Genomic DNA, 25,865 nt, shown 5'->3' with positions numbered 1-25,865 from the left:
CAGACGAAGGCCTACTAGGGTATCTACAAATGTCTGTGCTTTAGTTGTGAAAGGCAGCCTTGGTGTATCCTGTGATTTTCATGCATTTGAAGTATGGCAGCTGCCATGATCCTTGCGTGACAGCCTTCACTCAGAAAACTGTGATGTAGGAAAAGCAGCAGCATGCATTCATGCAGACAAGGAGAAGGGGCAGCATGACTTGTCAAAAAAGTGCTGCTGCTTGCCAGGGAAATAGCAAGGCAATGAAAAGAACACACAGAGATATGAAGGACCTTGCTTCTGTTTGATAGGGACATAGCAAGGGGATGAACATAGAAGAGAGACATACAAGGTTGTGCTGGTGTTTGACAGGGACATAGCAAGGCAATGAACATAGAAGGGAGATGTACAGGGGTGTGATGCTGCTTGACAGGGATATAGCAAGGCAATTAACAATTGCTTTATTAACTTTCCGCTTTCTCAAATGTGTTTGAACAGGCACCATTTGTCCACTCTTTCTTCAACATTTTCTCGGGGGAGAACCCTCTGTAGGTTGTTCGGGCTCACTCACTACGCTCGCTTGCTGCAGTGCAGTACAATAATTATTTTCGCTCACCACTTTCAAATCTCACCAGCCGCCACTGTATATATTACCTACTGGCAGTCACCAGTATGTAGTTACAGTTAGAACCTAGTTTCCATAGGAAAAGCATTTTTTGCTTTACCCCCTCACCCATTAACGACAGGCCTGGCCCTGGGGGCCAGGTATATATATACTATCTACTAGCGATCACCAGTAGGTAGTTATATTTTAAACCTAATTTCCATAGGAAAATCATTTTTTGCTTTGCCAACAACTTTGGAGCTTGACAAACCATCATGAATTTTTCAAAATTAATCCAACACTCAATTCAGCTGCTGTGTGGAAAGTTTCAGAGTGTTTTGTCAAGCAGGTGTGGAGGAAAAGAGGTTCTAAAATGCTTCTTCCCCCATGCAATTTCACATAGGGATTCTGAACAAGCCTACAGCTCAAACTGCTGGATGGAATTATATCAAGTTTGGCAGAAATGTAGCTCTTAGTTTGGAAAGTGAAATGGTGTAAACCCATTCAGTAGGTTTTCAGATTTTAAAGGAAAAAGAAATATAGGTGCCTAGGGACACGGACCCTCCATGGATCCACCTGAGGAAAATCCACCATTCCACACACCACTGCAAGGCTCTGATTGGTTGGACACAACCTGAAAGAAAGTTGCAGCTGCTATTTTGTGTCAGAAAATAGTCCCAAGGGCAGAAAAGTAGAGTGTGACATAGATGAAGGGGTCAGGGTAGAGGTTCCCTGACCCCATATTTCAGAGGTAGCAAAAGTAGTTATGTTGGGTAAGAAGTTACCTTAAAAAAAGTTTTTTCCCACATGCGAGATCATGGAGCCCTTATGACACTCAGTGCGGCCCTTGCGTAACTCTACAACGGATCTGTGAATCTCACTGCAAATGAAAATATATATACATATACATATATATACATATTCATTAACCTTGACCTGTATTTCTAAGGGAATTTGGGCAGGGGTCACCAACTTGACAAAGGCTTCGCCGAAACGCGTAGTTCTGTTCGTTTGAAACAATAATAAAACTTATTGTTTTGTCCTGGGTGTGCCGCTGGATTATTCATTGAGATTGCTTGGATCTATCCACATTGAAATACTTAAAACGGAGTTGCGACTGAGGCAGGCACCGGCGTCGATAGGAAGGAGAGCGGAGGTTCGCAACAATCTTCGTGTAAAAAATATATATATATATATATATATATATATAAATGAAAGTAAATTTGCCTTTGTTTCTGCCTCACACGGGTAGAAAAAGACGGAGAACGGACCCAGAGACCAGTGCCAATCCAGTTTTAATTTATTGAGTCTTCGTCGAGCCTGTCCGTCATGACGCGTTTCAACCCCCACTCGGGCCTTGATCACATATATCTTCAGAACAACTTGGCAGTGTCCCCCACCAGAGTATCCACAGCACAGAGGGATTCCACAGCACGGCAAGGCAAGTAATTTGATTTACATTTATTTCATTTTTTTCTTTTAACACCAAGTGCAAAAACAACAGGGACGGTCAAATATATATATATATATATATACACATATATATATATATATATATATATATATATATATATATATATATATATATATATATATATATATATATATATATATATATATATATATATATATATATATATATATATATATATATATATATATATATATCCAAACCAAGTTCCCCTCCTAAGGAAAAGAACGAGCCGTACCAGTCCAGCAAGTCAAAAATACGCTTTATTCAGCATTCCAGGCATGACGCGTTTCGTCGAATGACTTTTTCAAATGCCCAAAAGATTCGGAGATGCTTGAAAAGTCCACCTTTTATTTAAAATCTGTTAGCCTCGCTACGATTGGGTGAAGCCTTCAGGCAGGTACTAGGAAGCGTCATGAAAACTTGGCACTCCAAGTTTCCAAAAGAGGCAGTTATACATTGTAGGTACTCCCCCAAGTGGGTGATGACTGCCTCCTCTCACCTTGCACCCAGATCTTTGTGGAAAAAGCGGGTGACTTGAAACATTCACCCCCCCCGCAGGACACAGCTCAATCCCCGGAGCATCACCTCAGTGTGAGACGCTCCCTCGTGCAGTCACGGTCCAAACAAATGGTGGGTTCACAGCTGCGAGATGCGGTGGTTCGGCGGTCTCCCCAGTCCATGAGGTAAATCCAAAGCACTGCCACTGGCCGCCGAACTGCTTGTGGGGTGGGGGCTCTAGTGTGCTGTGGCCATGCACACAAAATATCCAAACCAAGTTCCCCTCCTAAGGAAAAGAACGAGCCGTACCAGTCCAGCAAGTCAAAAATACGCTTTATTCAGCATTCCAGGCATGACGCGTTTCGTCGAATGACTTTTTCAAATTCCCAAAAGATTCGGAGATGCTTGAAAAGTCCACCTTTTATTTAAAATCTGTTAGCCTCGCTACGATTGGGTGAAGCCTTCAGGCAGGTACTAGGGAGCGTCATGAAAACTTGGCACTCCAAGTTTCCAAAAGAGGCAGTTATACATTGTAGGTACTCCCCCAAGTGGGTGATGACTGCCTCCTCTCACCTTGCACCCAGATCCTTGTGGAAAAAGCGGGTGACTTGGAACATTCACCCCCCCGCAGGACACAGCTCAATCCCCGGAGCATCACCTCAGTGTGAGACGCTCCCTCGTGCAGTCACGGTCCAAACAAATGGTGGGTTCACAGCTGCGAGATGCGGTGGTTCGGCGGTCTCCCCAGTCCATGAGGTAAATCCAAAGCATTGCCACTGGCCGCCGAACTGCTTGTGGGGTGGGGGCTCTAGTGTGCTGTGGCCATGCACACAAAATATCCAAACCAAGTTCCCCTCCTAAGGAAAAGAACGAGCCGTACCAGTCCAGCAAGTCAAAAATACGCTTTATTCAGCATTCCAGGCATGACGCGTTTCGTCGAATGACTTTTTCAAATGCCCAAAAGATTCGGAGATGCTTGAAAAGTCCACCTTTTATTTAAAATCTGTTAGCCTCGCTACGATTGGGTGAAGCCTTCAGGCAGGTACTAGGGAGCGTCATGAAAACTTGGCACTCCAAGTTTCCAAAAGAGGCAGTTATACATTGTAGGTACTCCCCCAAGTGGGTGATGACTGCCTCCTCTCACCTTGCACCCAGATCTTTGTGGAAAAAGCGGGTGACTTGGAACATTCACCCCCCCGCAGGACACAGCTCAATCCCCGGAGCATCATCTCAGTATGAGACGCTCCCTCGTGCAGTCACGGTCCAAACAAATGGTGGGTTCACAGCTGCGAGATGCGGTGGTTCGGCGGTCTCCCCAGTCCATGAGGTAAATCCAAAGCATTGCCACTGGCCGCCGAACTGCTTGTGGGGTGGTGGCTCTAGTGTGCTGTGGCCATGCACACAAAATATCCAAACCAAGTTCCCCTCCTAAGGAAAAGAACGAGCCGTACCAGTCCAGCAAGTCAAAAATACGCTTTATTCAGCATTCCAGGCATGACGCGTTTCGTCGAATGACTTTTTCAAATGCCCAAAAGATTCGGAGATGCTTGAAAAGTCCACCTTTTATTTAAAATCTGTTAGCCTCGCTACGATTGGGTGAAGCCTTCAGGCAGGTACTAGGGAGCGTCATGAAAACTTGGCACTCCAAGTTTCCAAAAGAGGCAGTTATACATTGTAGGTACTCCCCCAAGTGGGTGATGACTGCCTCCTCTCACCTTGCACCCAGATCTTTGTGGAAAAAGCGGGTGACTTGGAACATTCACCCCCCCGCAGGACACAGCTCAATCCCCGGAGCATCACCTCAGTGTGAGACGCTCCCTCGTGCAGTCACGGTCCAAACAAATGGTGGGTTCACAGCTGCGAGATGCGGTGGTTCGGCGGTCTCCCCAGTCCATGAGGTAAATCCAAAGCATTGCCACTGGCCGCCGAACTGCTTGTGGGGTGGGGGCTCTAGTGTGCTGTGGCCATGCACACAAAATATCCAAACCAAGTTCCCCTCCTAAGGAAAAGAACGAGCCGTACCAGTCCAGCAAGTCAAAAATACGCTTTATTCAGCATTCCAGGCATGACGCGTTTCGTCGAATGACTTTTTCAAATGCCCAAAAGATTCGGAGATGCTTGAAAAGTCCACCTTTTATTTAAAATCTGTTAGCCTCGCTACGATTGGGTGAAGCCTTCAGGCAGGTACTAGGGAGCGTCATGAAAACTTGGCACTCCAAGTTTCCAAAAGAGGCAGTTATACATTGTAGGTACTCCCCCAAGTGGGTGATGACTGCCTCCTCTCACCTTGCACCCAGATCTTTGTGGAAAAAGCGGGTGACTTGGAACATTCACCCCCCCGCAGGACACAGCTCAATCCCCGGAGTATCACCTCAGTGTGAGATGCTCCCTCGTGCAGTCACGGTCCAAACAAATGGTGGGTTCACAGCTGCGAGATGCGGTGGTTCAGCGGTCTCCCCAGTCCATGAGGTAAATCCAAAGCATTGCCACTGGCCGCCGAACTGCTTGTGGGGTGGGAGCTCTAGTGTGCTGTGGCCATGCACACAAAATATCCAAACCAAGTTCCCCTTATATATATATATATATTCACTGAAAAAACCATAGGTTTCACACATGTTATAGTTAGCTGGACATTTCCCTCGTACAAAACCATTGAAATTTCCCCTTTATAGTTAGTTCAGCTAACCATAACTCGTGCGCCCGCAATCCACTGCTGATGACGTCACATATTACATCACTCATGACATGGTCAGTGACATCATTCATGACATCACTGATGACATCTCAAATGACAAAAGGGCGCGCGAGTTATAGTTAGCTGAACTAACTATAACGGGGAAATTTCAATGGTTTTGTACGAGGGAAATGTCCAGCTAACTATAACATGTGTGAAACCTATGGTTTTTTCAGTGAATTTGCAAGGTTTTTTAAATGCTAATTCCTAACTATAACGTGTGTGAAACCTATGGTTTTTTCAGTGAATTTGCAAGGTTTTTTAAATCCTTTTTTTTTTTTTTTTTTTTCTTTTGAGATTTTTTTTTTTAAAGAATATGCTACCTATGTATATAATCAATGATTTACTGTATCCTGCAATATAGATTGGTTCACCTTTTTTAAATAAATGTTTAGATATAGTTGAATAACATAGTTAATATCTTCTACAAACCTTTAATTTTATTTTTTCAGGACTTTTTACCGTGCGCGTACGGTAAGCTTACGGTACGCGCACGGTACGTTTTAAGTACGGTGCGCGTACGTAATATCTATGCTCCATGTGCGCATGCGTACGCGATTTACGTACGCATCCGTACTTCGTCCGCGATGCGTATGCGCTTGCTTCCTATGCGCATGCGTGCACGCACGTTACGCGGAATGGCCGTACGTGCGTGCCTCTAATGCGCATGTGCGCGTGCCTCTAACGCGCATGCGCACGTCTTACGTACGCGCATGCGTACTTTTACCGTGCGCGTACGGTAAGCGTACGGAGCGCGCGCAGTAGGTCATGTGATCCAGAAACAACACTTTTCATTGGTTTAAACTTGTTTCATTTCCAGAAACTCCCAACACCACACCCATTCCCCTCATTACTGTTTGTGATTCCCTAGGAGAAGGAGCTGAATTGTCTTTGGGAGACAATGGCAGAGCAGCAGTCCTCTTCTGGGAGTGAGCAGGACAGCATTATTAGACAGAGAAAGAGGAAACAGAAGAATTCTTTTGTCTGGGAATATTTCACATTTCCAGAGGGGCAGAAAAAAAAAAGTCAATGCTCCATTAGTCACCTGCAGACTTTGTGGGCGTGTCTTATCTAGAGGAAATCCAAAGAAGAAGTATTCTTTTGGAATTTTCTCTATGTTTAGACACATTAGGGATGTACATCCCAAGACTTTTGCTCAACATACTGAAGCAACCCCTCCAGTAAGTCAGCCGAGCACATCCGCAGAAGCTCAGCTGAGTACATCTTCGGCAGCTCAGCCGAGCACTTCCTCTGCGGTGGGAGCGTCACCCTCTTCTGCTCCTCTGGACATCTACGCTCGGTTTCAGAGAGTACATATAAGGTGCAACACTTGTTACTCTCTTATTGCTATGGGGGAGACTAGAATTCCTCTAATAGACAATAAGATTGAGCAGCACAAGTGCGGTACTTTTTAATAATGCCATTCTTTCTTTCCTCTGTCCCTGTATTAACACAAGGGCTCTTTTAAGAGCCACCCTACCTCACAATTTTTTTAAATTTATTTTATCAATTTAAAAAAAATATATTTATTTCACCCTTCAATGTACTTGAGGGACCACAAGGGAAATGAGAAAAGCAGAGTGAGGAAAAGTGAAAAAAGGGAGTATGAAAGTAAATGTGTGATAAATACAGATATTTCAAACTTACCTGACCAACAAAATAACTTAATTATCAATAACTGTTTTTTTTTTAATTACTAGAAAAAAGTATTAATTTTCCTAAATTTTCTTTCTCAATCTGTAAAAAAAGAAAAAAAGTATTAATATTTAACAATACATTTTACAATACAGTACACATATTTTCTTACTTAAAAAAACACATTTTTGCCCTTTTTTTGCTGTTTTCAGAATATATTGAATTTCACTGTAAATCATGAAACCAATTGCATTCATCACTTAACAGCGGGCAAAAAAATTAGCAATCTGAAAGATTGTTTAAAAAAAGCCCTGAATCTCTTCTCAGTAAAACATACCTTTATAGAAATGTAACATATTTAATAAAAACATCATCTAAAAACAACAAATATTTGCAAAAAATATCGTCTGTTAATCTTGTTGTTTAAGCACATACACCAGAATAATATCTGTCAAAGAAGTCCACAAGAGAAATTTTTACCTTTCCAGGAGGCCAAATGGTAATTTTTTAATTCTTTTTTGATGAAATATCCAATGGTAATCCAATAAAATTGCAAGAATGATTTGTTCAGATGTTGCAATTTGTATCTAAAATTTTGGTTTCAGAAAAATTAAATAGGAATTTGGTAATTCTGCAGGCAAACGTTGCTTGAAAATCAATTGAGAATCATTACACAGTGTCCAGCCTTTTTCACATTTAAGATAAACTGTGTAATGACCAGAAGTTATCGAAGGTCCATCATGGAAAATTATTGCAACTGCAACAAAAGTTTTTCCAGATATTGATAATTGATGTCCTGTAAACTTCTTTATTAAAGTGTCCAATTTTGAACCATCAGCTCTACAACGTTGCATCATTAAAATTACATACTGTCCATATTTCTTTAAAAATAACGTTGAAAACATGTCTGATTTACATTTAGAACATTCCATGCTGTGATTGGCATCTTTAACTAATTTACTAAAAGTGACTGATTGACTCTCTGGTAATGTTAAATATATGAACCTTTCTGAATCAACATTAGAGCTGCATGTGTTGAAACAGTTTTCACAACTATGTTCCCATTTATAAGAGAGACCAAACATATTTTCTATTTCTACCCGTTCTTCTTCTAGTACCATAAGGATATACATCAAGAATTCCTGTGCATCTTGCTGGACATTTTGAGTAAACTGTGTACTTCCTGAACATACATCTAAAAGTTTTCTAACATCAGAAGCACTTTCTATTTTAGTTTTATCATTACTCAGCTTCTCAAAAAGAAAACTTAGCAGAGAACAGAATCTTTTTTCATGATTTAGTATTATCTGCTCTTGCAAACTTTCAAGATAAAATACAACATTCAGCACTACATTAGCGTAGAAGTTGACACCAGAGCTATTTTCAAAATGACAACCAACAACCTCTTGAACACTGTCCTTTTTCTTTTTGCTTGCAATCACATCACTCTCCTTTTGTTTGCTCTTCTGTACATCCTCATTACAGATATTCTCAATTCTCCTTTTCCGAGAAACAACACGTTTTTCAAACACAGGATACTGACCTAAATGAGGAGCATAGGTTCTTCTTAATCTATTATACTCCTTTACACAATTTGCATCAGCACTAACTTTTGAGTCATCAAAGTCTATCATGAATAGACCAGATAATGTTTTCACTCGTGACAAAGCAACATATACCATACCTTCTTTGAACACAGTAGAACCAATGTTTACAAAAGCACTATCTACAGTTAATCCTTGAGATTTGTGAATAGTTACAGCATATGCTAGAGAAAACGGAAACTGCTTCCTACGTACATATAAGTCTTTCACAAGCAAGAAACGAACTGAACAACGACAAATGTCTTTAACCTCTTCAATCTGATCAAATTTTATTTTTAAAAATTCAATCCCATCTTTTTTCTGGTATTTCACAAAACTCACAACTTTACCCATAGCTCCATTCACTAAACCTTTTTCTACATCCAAATTTCTTCTTAAAAATACTCGACAGTTCATACAAACATAAAGATTTTTTTCTAATCCAGCTGTTTTCGAAATGTTCTTCTCTCGAGAATCCAATTTATTTTTCAATTTGCCTGTTAATGTAATAGTAATTCCTTCATGCTGAATTTTGTCCACTGCTTCCATTTTCTTAATCTCTTCCTTTTCCAATTTCAAAAGTTCCTCATTGAATATCGAGCATTCACGTAGTGTTGGCATTAATCAGATTACAGTATTTTTTTCTGCAATGTTCTTGTATATTTTCTCTGCAACTATTTCTTCATTTGAGAATAAATTATGTAGCAACCGACTCTGTAATGCTTCTCTGCCAACTTCTGTGAGTAGTCCAATTCTGATATCTTTCAGAATACTTGCATAATCTTCATCGTTTGCTTGCCTCATATTGGTAGTGAGTTCTTTGTACTCAAAGAATGACCAAATATTCGCATTACCAATACTTCCTAATGACTTCTTTGTGTCTTCATGTGTCACAGTATTAAACACTGGTTGTCCTTTAACTGGAGTGAGCTGCAGAAGATCCCCAAAAACTATAACATGTTTTCCTCCAAATAACACGTCATAGTCTCTCTTTAGAATTTGCTGCATTCTTAAATGCACAAAGACAAGCATTAAGTTTGATACCATGCTTACCTCATCAATAATGAGAACTTGCACCTTCTTCAACACTCTTGAAACTTCAAAGCATGCTTCTCCTATTAGCTTGTGATATTCTATTTTGTTCTCATGCTCCACTGGTAACATTAGCAAGCGATGTAAGGTCATTCCTTTTATGTTATATGCTGCTAACCCAGTTGGAGCAGTAACAACACAAGACAAAGTTGAATCTGTTTTTGCTGTAGGTAACTTCGGATGACTTTAATTAAGAAACTTTTTCCAGTTCCAGCTTGTCAACTCACATACATCCTGATTGGTTCATATGATGCGCTTGAGCACTCTTTCTTTTCATGTAGTAATCCATGATCAATTTTTTTTGTGACTTCTTCATAAATTTGTTTTTGTTCTTCATTCAGTTGCTGTTCCAAATTTGGTAAGTCTATTAAATCTTCCTGAGCTTGATTCATAGCTGTTTCCACTTCAGTCATTGCTATTGCAGCTTCATTTTCTACGATTGGTTGTCCTAGGGGATCTTGACTGAGCGTTCCAGAACTTTGGCTGTCTTGAGAACTGTCTCTAGCTACTTCAGCTGCAATTGTAGCTTCCTGTTCAATTTCTTCATTTAACATTTGCACATAATTTGTGAAAGTACTGCATTCAATCGTATCTTTACATGCATTAAAGGAATCTTCATAGCTGTGAAAATCTCCAAGTAATTCATCCTCTGAACGCCATGGTTTAAACAGCTGTAAAAGTGCTAAGTAGTAAAATTCCTTTTTGTCAGGAGTGTCGCAACTCAGCTTCCTGTGATTAATCAAACTTCCTTTTGTTTGCTTCGCCAAACATCCTTCCTCACCAATGACTTTATATTTTCCATTGTTGATGTCTTCTGTGGCTTTCTGTGTAAAAATGTAGTTCTGCAGCACTTCATAAAGACACATGTTCTCAAGATGACGACTTCTTTTTGGGTAATATGTGTCCAACATGTTTGATTTCAAAATATCTGTACTTTCCGGGTCATTCTCTGCCAAATATTCAATTTCTCCAACAGATTTCAGTACCCGATTTCGCATTCCTGCAAGGCCTAAACTTACCCAAATTATTCTTCTGGATTTGGAGTACAGACTTGCAGATGATAACCTATCTGAGCATTCGTAGGATCCAATTTCTCGATGCGATAACATTTTTAAACTGAAACTGTATAGCTTCTTACTGGCAGTCTTCTCGTGAGAAATCTCTTCCCACATTTCCTTCAATTCAGTTTTCTCAGATTTAGTGATGTAAGATGTGACATACCGAGCAACAGCAATAGAATTGTCAGCAACATACATATCTATCCATGTTAGCATTCCACATGGATAGAATGACTGGGTTGTAGTCATTTATATATTTTGACTCTTCTTTTCTTCTTAGGTTGTACGTATTTTTGGGAGATTTTCTTGTAATAGAATGTCGCACAGCTGACATAAAACTGTTGACTCTTCCTTTTGAAAGAACAGGTCGTGGAAATCCAAATCGACATTTTGTGTAGAATTTTTCTTTACTCTTGTACTTTCGTCGACAGTATTTTCCACACCGATGACTTTGGAAACGTAAAACTTGCTCTTTTAAGTTTTTCTCTTCTGTGCTTTTAGGTATAGCACATGTTGCATATCCTTCGATGAAACTTAAAACTGCATTATCAGAATCTGTTCCAAATTTTGGGGCATCCTTGATCCACAACAGCATATGAATATGAGGAGCACCTCTTGCTTGGTACTCTTTTCTCCAAACGAAATCCACAACTTCTCCAAGAGGTGGATTTTTTTTATTGCAGGTGAAGGACATCATAGCCTCAAATCTATGATTGAAATATCTGCAAACATTAACCGGATCCAATGAGCACAATTCTCCTGCTGACTTGTATTGGATGTATTCAATATTTGAATTTACCTCTCGAAGAAAATCCAGAAGATCATCCCAAGCGTACTCAGCACAGCTTAGGGTGAGAAACCATGTAGGAGTTCCTAAATTCCGTAACATACATTTCAATTCTCCATGGCGTCGGTACCAATATTCATTTGTCCCAGCCTGACAAGCCGTTAGATTAATCAATTGAGATTCCAAATGATCATCTCGCTGTTGCACTTTGTTCATATAATCCTTTGCAGACACATTACGTAGATGTACTCCAGTTTTCAAAATGTGATTTACTGCATAAGATAGTGCTGACAAGTCACTTTCAAAATAAAAGATGGAACAAATAAGGAATACTTTGACGAAATGTTGGATCTTCTGCATATAATCTTGTAGTCCGATACTCAGAAGCAGGAATCTGTACTGGACGTTCATCATATCGTCCACCTTTTCCTGTAGGAAACAACTGGGGAAAACAACGAGCTTCCAAGCTCTCCTCCCATACACTCACGGGAGTTCCTTGTGCTTTTTTCATCTGAAACAGATCAATAGTGTTTACCATAACTTCTTTTGAATGAAGAGGATGTATGCTGAAATGTTCATAAATTTCTTCTTCTTTTGAATTATCCACTTTTTCAATTTGCCCAGCTGGTATTCCTGAGTCTGGTAGTAAAACTTCTTCATGTTCATCCATATAAATTGTTTCATGCCACTTATTATTTCTTTTCAAATATAAATTTGCTCTTTGTACTTTTCGTACATCTACCAGCTCCTGCCAAATTTTCTTATTCTTTGTTGGTACTCCATTAACCAAAATAACTAATGGTTCAGTTTCCAATCTATCTGCATCAATAGTTTCCATATTTTTTTTCAAATCCAATGGCAAATAGACAACTCTTCCTTTTAAACCTCTTTGTAAATCCGAAGGAGGTAATTTGCCTGTTTTGGGCTCCATACGAACTATAGTCTGAAAAGGATGGACACATTGAATGAGTATAGACTCATACGTATTTAAATCACTAAGTTCTGCAGGAATTTCAACCAATTCTAAATTATTATGTACAGCTCTTGCTGGCATTTTATTTTCTTCTAACTTGTTATAACAGTATTTACAAATACAGTGATATTCACCCAAATCAAAACAATTTTCCTGAAATAAATATGTAGCAAAATCCATCCACTTAGTATTATTTTCTTTTTCACTTTTTTTATAGAGATCAACATGCCGTGTTTGATTTTTATAACGGCTTCTCCGGCAACAAATACAAGTAATAATTGGTCTTTCATTAGAGATGATAGTAAATTTTGTCATTTGATCTTCAAAATTTTTACTAACAGTGGGTTCTACATTCTCTTCCACATTTTCTTCAATAACTGTCATTACCTGCACTTTCTTGTTCCGGACCAAAGTAACAAAACTGAATTTCATCAGTAACCTTCTCTACATCTGATACAGATCCACGGAACAGAGCCCTATTCAACTCATTTAACTTTAGTGCTGGACTTTTAGCAAAATACAATCTTCTCACAAACTTTCTCATTTCAGTATGATGAACTGCCAGCATCCTAAAGTGGTGAAAAACACTTTGGCAAACTTTCCTAGAAAGACAAGCCAGAGAATGTCCTTGCAAACCAGTATTCTCTCTCACTCTACATGGATCTAGTCTTTGAAGCGCCTTAATCTTCTGTTTAACACTTTTTTTACTATATAAACTCACGTAATTTATCAATAGATTCCTGTCGTACAGTACAAATACTACTACAATTCCAAGTGTACACTGGGGCTTTAGGACGTCTCCCCATAACCTCATCAGCTAACACTTCTTCCTCATTTCTTGGAACCATTTTCTCCTTTTCCATTATACAACCATCTTTCACTTCATAAGCACGACCTCTGGTGTCAAGTGCATGCAGCAAACTATTACTTTGAAGATAACTCTCTTCATTAAAAAATGGTTCAGTACTTGAACAATGCATCCATTCTCCTAAAAACACTTTACAAAAGTTATTTCTTTTCACTGCTCTTTTCGTTTTGCTTTGTGACTTCATTACATTGACCATTTTATCTAATGTACGGATCCTGTTCAAAATTAAAATAAATAGTTTTCTTTTCAAATCTAAAGCCTTAGCTACAATTGATTCAATATCTTTTTTTCGCTTATAAAATTTTGCTTTCTTCTTATATTTTTTCACATCCTTTAGCAAATTGGACATCACTCTTCTCTGAAACATTTTTCTACGAATGTCTTTAAATGCTGTTTTTCTTTTAAGTCAATCTTTATTGCTTCTAATTGTACATTAGCATTTTGTAATTTCTCACTTTTGTCCTGTTGTTTTCTACTTGAAACACTATTTGCAGTGGGGACATTTTTCAAATTTGTTCTTTTTTTGAAGATATTTTTTAAAAAATCCTTAGTTTGCTTACCAGAAGACTTTTTCTTTTTTCCAACATGAGGATCTTCAACTAATTTGGGTCCTCCAGTTGTCTTCAAATATAAATGTTTTTTCTGTTCTTTTCTCTTCCTTGATTTTATAGGCATCTTTAATTTATTTCACTGTTGGTCAGCAATACCTGAAAGAAACTAAAAAAAAATACCTTTATGTAATTTAAATGTATTACTATATTTTTTTGTGCTTTACAAATCTTATAATACTATCAACCCCTTTCCTACAAGTGAAAAACACAATAAAACCAACACGAATTAAAGCTTCCCCTTTCCTACGAATGTAATTCTAAAAGAACCAGAGTACCACGAATTAAATCTCTGACAACAATTCCTGTGTGCGCACAGACTCATGGTGTGATTCTAGGCAGAAAACAAAATGTAATTTGCAATTTGAAAGCACACTTACTACTGTGGTAGAGCAAGTGATAATTACTCTAACAGTGTGACATATTTTCAATATTTTTTTCAGAAACAGAAAAGAGCACATGCCCAAACTGCTTTTTGAGACCATGAACATGTGCAACCTGAATGACGTCCTACACTCTAGCAAAGGAAATGAGCCTTGGTGATGTTCAATGTATTAGCGTTACTCACTGCTATCTGAAACACGACACAGCGCTGAATAGTAAGCATGACTGTACATGAGAAACAGCTTGATCTCTGCTAAGACTGTGCTTCTGGAGACTGTCTACTGTCAGGTGCAAAAGAGATCTGCATGGACGCTTGCTCAACTGCATAAACATTGGAGACATGTATGTAAAACTACATAGTGGTAAGGGTTAATTGGACTTTTGAACATGTACAAACTACATGACCCATTGCAGGAGTGGAAGGAAAATCTACCATGTTGATGTCAAATGTGTTTGCATTGCCCTCTCATTTGTGACATATTAATTTGGGCTCAATGCTAGCCATCACAGTTCAATAAAACAAGCTGCCCCTTTCCTACGAATGCAATTCTGAAAGAACCAGAGTAACACGAATTTAATCTCTGAGAACAATTCCTGTGTGGGCACAGACTCATGGTGTGTTTCTAGGCAGAAAACGAAATTTAATTTGCAATTTGAAAGCACACTTACTACTGTGGTAGAGCAAGTGATAATTACTCTAACAGTCTGACACATTTTCATTTTATTTTTCAGAAACAGAAAAGAGCACATGCCCAAACAGCTTTTTTATGCTGAATACAAACCATCACAGTTCTAAAAAACAAGCTGCACCTTTCCTACGAATGCCATTCTTACAGAACCAGACCAACACAAATTAATTCTCTGACAACAATTCCTTTGTGCACACAGACTCATGGTGTGATTCTAGGCAGAAAACAGTATTCCTGGGTGATACCAGTACACCTTAACTTCTAGAGAAGACATATTCCATAATATCTTACAAGTTCAAGGCACTTAAATATCTTCCTTATCTTAAAATATAAAACACAACTTTAAAAGTGGAAGGAAAATGTTCCATGTTAATTTCAAATGTGTTAGCATTTGCCTCTCATTTGTGAGAAAGTGATTTCTGCTGAATGCTAACCATCACAGTTCAAGAAAACAAACTGCCCCTTTCCTGCGAGTGCAAGGCTAACAGAGCAAGAGCAACACAAATTAAATCTCTTATAACAATTCCTGTGTGCACACTGTCTCATGGTGTGATTCTAGGCAGAAAACAGTATTCCTGGGTGATACCAGTACACCTTAACTTATGGTGAAGACATACTCAATAATATCTTACAAGTTCAAGACAGTTAAATATCTCCCAAAACACAAAATGTGAAAAACAACTTTAAAAGAGGAATCACATTTCTATTATTTATATCAAAAGGCACCATATACATTCCCTCTCAAATTCATAACTCACCTTTAAAAGTAGTTAGTTCAGAAAGAAATGTGGCACTCAAACAGCAGATTATCACAGTAACAATCTCTGAGCTGTACACCTCTCTCCTCACACCAGAACCAGTTAATGGCAATGTTTCCCTCTCTTTTTCCACACATATACATGTTAACTCCAAATCACAGTGCTTCCCACATTTTTTTCAAATAGAAACACACATTTCTATTGGTTGCAAATTTCAACCCTTTCCAAATGATCCCTTCCCCCAACATGACTTCTGCCTGCTACCATAGCAACAGGTCATGGAACACTGCTGTGAGCAGAGAGGCCATAAGTTCAACACACAATGTTTCTCATCCTTAGAGCAAGAGTGCTTGACTTTTCAAACCTAACAGCAAATCCAAAGTAATGTTCTGTGGGTACACATTTTTCTGAGCCAATACAAAACATGCTTGTAAAAATCTAAACATACAGCCTAGTTTTAACTGTAAAATGGTTTGAATCAGCCAATCAGTTCTTTTAAAAAACAAAAAAAGTATGTTAGCCTCCATTTTACAACTATCTTTGTTTTCATATTGCCATTCTACTGAAAGATACCTTCTGAGTGCATCCAGATCTCCTTGAAAGATGTTCACAGTGTGGATTGTAGGTCATAGCTATGTCTTCTGGAGTGAAAAGTTTGCAGAAAAAAGAGGCATTGTGAAAGACCTTGCTTTGCCAAATGTAGACATTAAATGGATTGGTCAGAGAGGGTTAAAGTGGCACCAATTAATGCCTTTGGTGAAAACCTTTCTACATCTTCCACAGCCTAACCTTATTATTGTGCACTGTGGTGGAAATGACCTAGGCACTTTAACTGGGGTAGGTCTGGAAATGCTTGTTAAGGACACCTTTGTGCAATTGATGTCACTTTTCCCACAAACTGCCTTTGTATATTCTAATATATGCCAAAGGCAAAAGTGGAACTGGTCCAACCAATTTTGTCCGTAGATTGACAAAGCAAGAAAGCACGTCAATAAATCTGTTTCTGCTTTCCTCAGAGACTATGGTATGGGTTCTATATACCACAACAACTTGCGTTACAACATGCAAGACATTTATAGAGGAGACGGTGTACATTTCAATGATGAAGGGAACACAGTCTTCCTCTTGAACTTTAGACTCTGCATCGGTACTTACTTATAGGTACCAAAAAAACACTCAATAAACACAACGGCTCTTTTTAGAGCCAACCAACATCTAAACATTTAATTTTGATTTTTAATTCTATTATTTATTTATTTTTTTACCGCCGTACGCGTACCGTACGCCGCGATTTTTTAAAAAAAATAAAAATTTATTTTTCACACTTCTGGGTCCTTTTTGGATCCCCTGACAAAGGCTAGGGGGTCTGCAACTCTCTACCTTGCCCCCTTTTCACGTTCTTTACCTTTGTTTTTCATTGTTAGACACACAAAATGGCGGCCGACACTTCCTGATTTCGACCGACTGGACTGTTTTCTGTCATGTAACCACCAATCAGAGTTACGCTCGCGCACGGCAGCGTGCGCGTACGGTACGCGTACGGTACGCGGACGGTGCGCGCCTACAGATATGTATGTACTTTTAACTGCAATTTTCTCAGGAACTACTGAACAGATTGACTCCAGATATTCAAAAGGCACATCCCTGACCTGAGGACTTTCTCTTTCCCAAATTTCAAATAATTCTGTTCAGCCGTTAGGGCTGTACCTTGGACTAAAGGTCCCTATGGAAAAATGCATGGGGAAAACGTGTTTTGGGACCCCCCTTTTTTCTCAGCCTCCGCTTGACGAATCACCCCGAGACTTTCAGGGTAGGAGCTGAGCGGAGCGCCCCACCTATTTTAAAATTTTCGCAATCCTCTGCTGATGACGTCAGATATTACATCACTGATGTCATATGTGTCTTTCTGAAAAATAAATATTTGTAATATATGTATAGCTAAAGATTAATGGAAGAAGACATGGGTAAATAAGTGTCTAAATACAGTGATGTAATATCTGACGTCATCAGCAGAGGATTGCGGTCGCGTGAGTTATAGTTGCCTGCACTAACTATAACGGGGGAATTTCATTGTTTTTTTACGAGTGAAATGTCCAGCTAACTATAACATGTGTGAAACCTATGGTTTTTTAAGTGAATATATATATATATATATACTCATATTCACTGAAAAAACCATAGGTTTCAGGGATGTTATAGTTAGTTGGATATTTCACTCATAGAAAACCATAGAAATTCCCCTGTTATAGTTAGTTGAGCTAACTATAACTCGTGCCCCCGCAATGCACTGCTGATGACGTCATATATTGCATCATTCATGACATTGTCAGTGACATCACTGATGACATCACTGATGACATCTCAAATGACATCACTGATGACATCATCCAGTGAATGTGTGTTTCTATCAAATGTAAATATGTTTTATATATATATGCCAAGGTGTATTGAAGAATGATTGGGTGTATAAGAGTCAGGATGGATGATTAAGTAGGTGTGTGACTGACGGTATAAGTGAGTGATTAATTGTGGCTTGCTTAAATCATGTGTTAGCGACTGATACAGACATTCACACAGTTTACGTTGTCAGTTGGTGTGTAAGCAGTTCCATGGTTTGGTTAGCAACTAAATGAGGAGCTATTAGTTAAATGTAGTGGTATTGATCATAGGTACGTTTGGCGCTACAAGGGAAATTCACATTCATATGTTGATATACATTTATCTGACGGTGCTGTAAGGTGTAGAGAAACCACCAACTCTACCCAGAAGAGCAAGAGCTCTGCGTAACAGTTTAGCAAATCCCCAGCACTCGTAATTATTACAATTTCAAAGCGTTTTTGACGTGTAAGTCAGAAAAAAACATTAACAACAAAATTCATATGCGAGGTTTGTCTTCCTTGTTCTTTATTTTCCAATGGAACATCCTAGTCACAGCCAACACGTGTTTCGTCGTGTAGGGACAATAATCCCACGACTTCCTCAAGGCTATTTTCTATTCAATAGGATCTTTGTTATGTGGTTAAAATTCCAGACCACATGGGGGTCAAATCCAAGATGGGAACAGTCAAATTCTATGGTTCCTTAAACAACGAAGCGTGCGTTTTGCGCTGAGCCAACTTCTCAGTCGGTATCACGTTGTCTTAAACTTCCCATCCAAACCGATACGGGTGAGCCGAGTGCACTCGGCTCACCCGTATCGGTTTGGATGGGAAGTTTAAGACAACGTGATACCGACTGAGAAGTTGGCTCAGCGCAAAACGCACGCTTCGTTGTTTAAGGAACCATAGAATTTGACTGTTCCCATCTTGGATTTGACCCCCATGTGGTCTGGAATTTTAACCACATAACAAAGATCCTATTGAATAGAAAATAGCCTTGAGGAAGTCGTGGGATTATTGTCCCTACACGACGAAACACGTGTTGGCTGTGACTAGGATGTTCCATTGGAAAATAAAGAACAAGGAAGACAAACCTCGCATATGAATTTTGTTGTTAATGTTTTTTTCTGACTTACACGTCAAAAACGCTTTGAAATTGTAATAATTACGAGTGCTGGGGATTTGCTAAACTAAATGAGGAGCTATATGAGCTACTGATTGCTTGTCTGAGTACCTGTATTGGTGCCTGAGTGTCTGTGGAGTTGGGTGGGGGGTGTGACTCTGTGCATAGATGTGTGAGTGGATAATTCACTGGGTATATGTGTTCAAGTCTGTATCTGTGAAGGGCTGTATGGCTTGGTGAGTGTGTGTATGAGTGTCTTGGTGAGTAAATGGATGCATCAGTGGTACATGTGTGAGTAACTCCATATGTGAAAGGCAGTATATATGAGTGTTGGACTGTATAAATTACTATATGTGAGAGTGTGTGATTGTGAGAGTGCCTGTATGGATCAGTGTGTGCTTGTATTAGTTATTGTATTAGAGTGTAAGTATGTGTTAGTATATGTTTAAATAAGTGACGTGGTAATGTGTACAGCTGTACAGGTGAGTAAATGAAAGTGTGATTGATTATTTCCATTACTGACTAGGTGTGTGAATAACTATGAATGCGAGGCGGTGTGTGAGTGTCTGTATAGATATGTGACTGGATATGATAATGCTGTATTGATGGCTGACTGTATGTATGAGTGACTGTATGGGTGAATGAATGGATGTGTGGTTAGACCTAGGAATTAGTGAGTGGATATGTACTAAATGGTATTGGTGTGTTCATGGTTTCGAATATTATTATAGTCTGTATTTTAGAGTGGGTATATCAAGTGTTATATTATGGTCTGATAAGGTGCATCAGATTTTGACTTGGATGATGTCATCAGTGATGTCATTTCAGATGTCATCAGTGATGTCATCAGTAATGTCACTGGCCATGTCATGAATGATGTAATATGTGACGTCATCAGCAGTGCATTGCGGGGGCGCAAGTTATAGTTAGCTCAACTAACTATAACAGGGGAATTTCTATGGTTTTCTATGAGTGAAATGTCCAACTAACTATAACATCCCTGAAACATATGACTTTTTCAGTGAATTTCTAAGGTTTTTTAAATGCTAATTTCTAACTATAATGTGCCTAAAACCTATGTTTTTTTCTGTGAATTTCTAAGGTTTTTTAAATGCTAATTTCCAACTATAACGTGCCTGAAACCTATGGTTTTTTCTGTGAATTTCGAAGGTTTTTTAAATGCTAATTTCTAACTATAACGTGCCTGAATCCTATGGTTTTTTCAGTGAATTTCAAAGGTTTTTTAAATGCCAATTTCTAATTATAATGTTCATTAAACCTATCTTTTTTTCTGTGTTTTTTAATTATCAACCCATTCTCAACTTGGTGAAAACTGCAAATCTCACCACTCTTCCATCGATGCCTTACGCCAACAAAATCACCACAAACGAGAGCCACAACTGATGTTAATGAGAAGCAAGGTAGGGGTTCCCGTGCAAGAAAAACCAAAAACATCACTTCCCCATATTTTCAACGACCAGCCAAATCTGCAATGCGATCCAAAAAGCAGGCGATAAGCCGAGTTAGCAGTAACAAATTAACATCAACCTTTAACTGGTGTAAAGAGGTCGACTATCTACTCCGTAAATTGGACCCAACTCACAGCCACATCTAAAGACCAACACGTGATAGAGCTACTGATCATGCAGGTCCGACATGCAACAAGACCACTACACCCAGCGCCACAACCACCAGAACCTCCCACCCCGCACCGCCACCCCTACTACCACCAAGGCAGTGCTAAACAGGATAACGGACCTTCCCAAAACACCATGCCCCTCAGCCACACAATAGCTGAATGTTGGGAGATGTGGCAACCAACTATATATGAAGGAGGCAAGTCACCCTTCAACAATAAAGCACACAATGCCAAGTGTAACGCTGATGTGCTGCACAGACCTAACTATGCAAAGCACAAACCTCACCATGTGGAGATATACTGTTGATACTTGTAGTGTAGTGCACAGTGGACGCAACCATGTTACCTCAGGCAGTGGGGAAGATCTCGGTCATGTAGCTGTGTTGTCCCCCCTGGAAGCGGAAGCAGAGTGGGCTGCTCCAATGTACGCCAATCCAGCGTAGCAGTATGAATAAATAGGCCAGGTCCTAGGCGTGGTTCACTTGAGGGAAGACCAACAAGTTTGTCACAGTGGCAGCCCTCACCCTGGCATGTGGCTGCCGCCATAACCGCGGGCCTCCTCGACACAGGCCCCCTGTGAACCCAGTGGCACAGCACCGCAGACTTATGTCTGTACCGACTACAGCCTTCGATCTACACTGCGGACAGCAGTGCTCACAATTCAGATGCAGTAGCGATTGCAGATGTTGCAGTCCTGTTCACAACACACTTTGCTTCCAGTGCGGCCCACCAAGACCACGCATCATTGCACGGTGCACACACGCTGTGTGCTTCAGGTGCTACTAACTCACTGCACCATGAATCATCGCCATGTAGCTGTGCGCCTTCCTGACCTCTGCCTCTGCCCTACACTGGGGTTACACGGTTCCCAATTCAAGATTAGTAGCGACGCAAATTGTGTAAGACACTATAATGGGTTAAGAAGACCACATGCTCCCAATCTGTGCAGCTCAAGTCAACGTCACCTGCCTGTGGGCCTTTGCTGACCGCTGCCTCTGGCCTACACTGTGGAAGACCGGCGACATGTGATGCCAACTAACCCTGTTCAACACAAGCTGATCCCACATGTGTAAGTGTGTCCTGAGTCCTGAATTGCAGTGACCACAGCACCAGACTCCCTTCGATCAGTGAGGGGTATTTCCATATGGAAGGCTGGCAACACGTGGTGCCACTGAACCTGCACTACGCAGGCCGGTGGGACCACCAACGTATGCACCTGGCTGTGGGCCCTTGCTCATCACTACCTCTGGCCTAAACTGTGGAAGTCCGGCGACAAATGGTGCCACTAACCGTCTTCAACACAAGCCAATCCCACATGTGGAACTGTGTCCTAAGTCCCGTATGGTAGTGAACCTAACTCCGTGAGACAACCACAGCACCAGACTCCCTTCGATCAGTGAGGCATATATCCATATGCAACGGCGGCGACACGTGGTGCCAATAACTCTGTTCAAAACAAGCCGAACAATCCCACATGTGGAACTGTGTCTTGAGTCCTGAATGGCAGTGACCCCAAGTCCATGGCAGCGACCACAGCAGCATACTCCCTCTGATTAGTTAGGCATATTTCCATATGCACGGCGGCAACACGTGGTGCTAATAACTCTGTTCAACACAAGCCAATCCCACATGTGTAACTGTGTCCTGAGTCCTGAATGGCAGTCACCCCAAGTCCGTGGCAGTGACCACAGCACCACACTCCCTTCGAACAGTGAGGCATATTTCGATATGCAAGGTCGGCAACACGTAGTCCCACTAACCCTCTTTAACACGAACCAATCCCACATGTGTAACTGTGTCCTGAGTCCTGAATAGCAGTCATCTCAAGTCTGTGGCAGCGACCACAGTACCACACTCCCTTTGATCAGAGAAGGGTATTTCCATATGCAACTGCAGACTCCAGTAGGCAACTAACTATCACAGTCCTACACCCAACATATTATCCTTTTAGTATCCTTGCTTCAAGATTTTGTTTTTTTATATCAATTATAGTTTTACTACAATGACCAAATTAATCTTCAAATGCAATCTAACATGGAACAGCAGTCTACACTACAGGCAGTACAGCTTGCAATTCCAATTTTAAATGCTAATTTCTAACAAGAATGTACTCAGAAAATACAACACTTCGTCAATGTATTCGATACTTATTTCATCTTTTCATCATACGCCTACACTGCACTCAGTAGGGTTCACAATGAAAATTATTTCTTAATTCATTAACTACAGAGTCCACTAGGCAAGTAACTATTACAGGCCTCAAATCTACATAATATCCTTTTAGTATCCTTTCTTCTTGAATTTTTTTTATATCAGTTATAGCTTTAGTACAATGACCAAATTCATTTTCAAGTACAAATGAACACTCAGCAGTCTACACTGCGGGCAGCAGACCTCACAATTTGAATTTTGGACATGTGGTGCCAACTAACACTGTCCAACACAAGCTGATCCCACATGTGTAACTGTGTCCTGAGTCCTCAATGGCAGTGACCTCAAGTCCGTGACACCGACCACAGCACCACACTCCCTTCGATCAGTGACACATATTTCGATATGCAAGGCCGGTGACACGTAGTCCCACTAACCCTCTTTAACACAAGCCAATCCCACATGTGTAACTGTGCCCTGAGTCCTGAATGGCAGTGACCCCAACTTCGTGGCAGCGACCACAGCACCAGACTCCCTTCAGTCTTATTTGTTGTTCTTTTCTTTAAATAATTTTTTTTATATCTAAATCTATACATGACTAAGATTCTTCTTTGTCCAACCGCACAGGGACACTTCCAGGCCCAAAAAGGTTGTTGGGGGTATGATGGTAATGTCGGAAGAGGGTGCGTTACCTGCTGATGTGGGGAGAGGCAGCGTCAAAGGGGTATCTATCACAGAAAGGGCTCCAATATATTTTCACAAATGCCTCGGACAAATGCCAGCTGACGGACTGAATCACAAAATGTTTTTTCAATGCTTATGTAGTGTGAGTTATAAACAGTTCCCACCCAGGCTCGCAGCTGCGGCCCATCCGCTCGACTCACAAACGCAGAACTACGAGCCGTCCGCGTTATTGTAGCTATCCCTGCCCTGTTCCGTCATACCCCATGCCATGCCACTGCGATTACGTTCCGACGTTGGCCCCACATAGCTACCTGTCGCAGGCGTACTTGCTGTTGGTGTGCAGGTCAGTGGTCTAGTTCTCAACATCTCACGGCCACTCCCTCAGGGCAGGTTTACACACACACCACACCCATCCGGCACATGCGTAACAGGCCATGTGACCATGAAAATATAATAGATCGACAACGTCACATCCTTTATTGCCGGTGCTGACTAGATGGCGGACGCTCCATGTGTCTCAACCATAAAGAGTCTTTGAAAAGTTGTGCAGAAGGTTAGTCGCACCCTGATATGTATAGCCATCAGGGGCCTACCACCCCCTTGGCGCGGACTTCAGATGCACAGGGTTAGTACCACCCAAACCTCATATGGCCATCAGGGGCCTATCACCCAGTGCACACACTTGAGTTCCATAGACTTAGCAGCCCCAAAACCTGATGTGGTCTCCCCCATCGATGACTCAGGACTCAGTGACATGTGTGAGATCTGCCGGGACGTGGAGAAGATGATGTGGTCTCCGCCATTCAGGACTCAGCGTCATCTGTGAGATCCGGGGAGAAGCTGATGTTGTCTCCGCCATTCATGACTCAGGACTCAGTGACATATCTGGGATGCGCGGAGTTTTGATGGGCACGTGGAGTGCCCACTGCTGCACACTCCGGTGGCACCAGGTAATTATTTGCTCATGGATGCGCAGAGGTGGCATTGTCTGTCTCTCTCTCTCTCTCTCTCTCTCTCTCTCTCTCTCTTCCTTCTTTTCCTTCCATCTCTCTAACTCTCTCTCTTCCTTCTCCCTTTCTCACTCCCTTTCTTTCTTTCCCTCTCTTTTTCTCTCTGGCTTTTTTTTCCTTCTCTGTTTCTCTGCGCCTCTCTCCTTTGATATGCCGTTTACACACGTCCTTATTTTGTGCTTTATTTTCCAGGCTCTGTCGTCGACATCCATGGTCCCCACTGGAGTGTTCCGCCTTCTTGTTTTCTATTATTTTTGTTACATTTTGTTTATTAGTTTATCATTTATATATATATGTTAAAATTAATTTTGCAAATAGTTTTTCGTTTATCGTTTACATATATGTTTATAAAAAAATAGAGTAAAAAAAAATTAATAACGTTTTTGGTTGTTCTCTTAATTGCTGTGTGACTCTTTCTTGCTCTTATTACTGTAATTTGATGAAGTCCACCATGGTGTTAAATTTTGGGGCACTTATCATGGGAATACTGGTGATGTCTGCAGTTTACACCAACTTCTGAATAGTGTGTTAGATTTATCTCAACTTTACTTCCATTAAAGTGCTGATAATGAAATGCAGACTAGCCGTTCCCGTACAAAAAGACACGAGGTGCACCTTTGCGATTTATTCTAAATACTAAAATCCTGTATTGAATTGCACTGAGGTAGTGGCTGCACTTACAGTGTACACACAAAATTAATTAAGAACTCTCATTGTATTTATATTGATTGGGAATAGTGCGTCAAGTGCTGGATCTTGACGAGATACACTGCTCAGTTTGTATATTGTTCTGCACACAAAAAAAATCACATCACAACTTTCACACCAACTGCAATGCGAAACAAAGTCCGGCGATAAGCCACATTAGCACCAGGTATTTTACACCTGCTTTCTGCTGGTGTTAAGCAGGACGACTACCTGCACCATGAAACGGAACACAGCCAAGAGCCACACCAGAACATCCACAGGTGCCATAGAATCAATGAGCATGATGCAGGGATACCCATGAGGGCCACAAGACTCATCGCAACAACTCCAGGACCGCCAATGCCCCCCAAACCCGCATCTGAGCAAGTGTGTCCCTGTGGTCATTATCTTAGCATGATAGGCACGAGCCCTGCAACATCACAGTGTGCTGTCACCTCAGCGTTGGCAG

Source organism: Triturus cristatus, chromosome 9 (assembly GCF_964204655.1).
Source record: "Triturus cristatus chromosome 9, aTriCri1.1, whole genome shotgun sequence".
NCBI classification, from domain to species: Eukaryota; Metazoa; Chordata; class Amphibia; order Caudata; family Salamandridae; genus Triturus; species Triturus cristatus.
The sequence above is the reverse complement of the archived record's forward strand: the minus strand, read 5'-3'. Positions refer to the sequence as shown.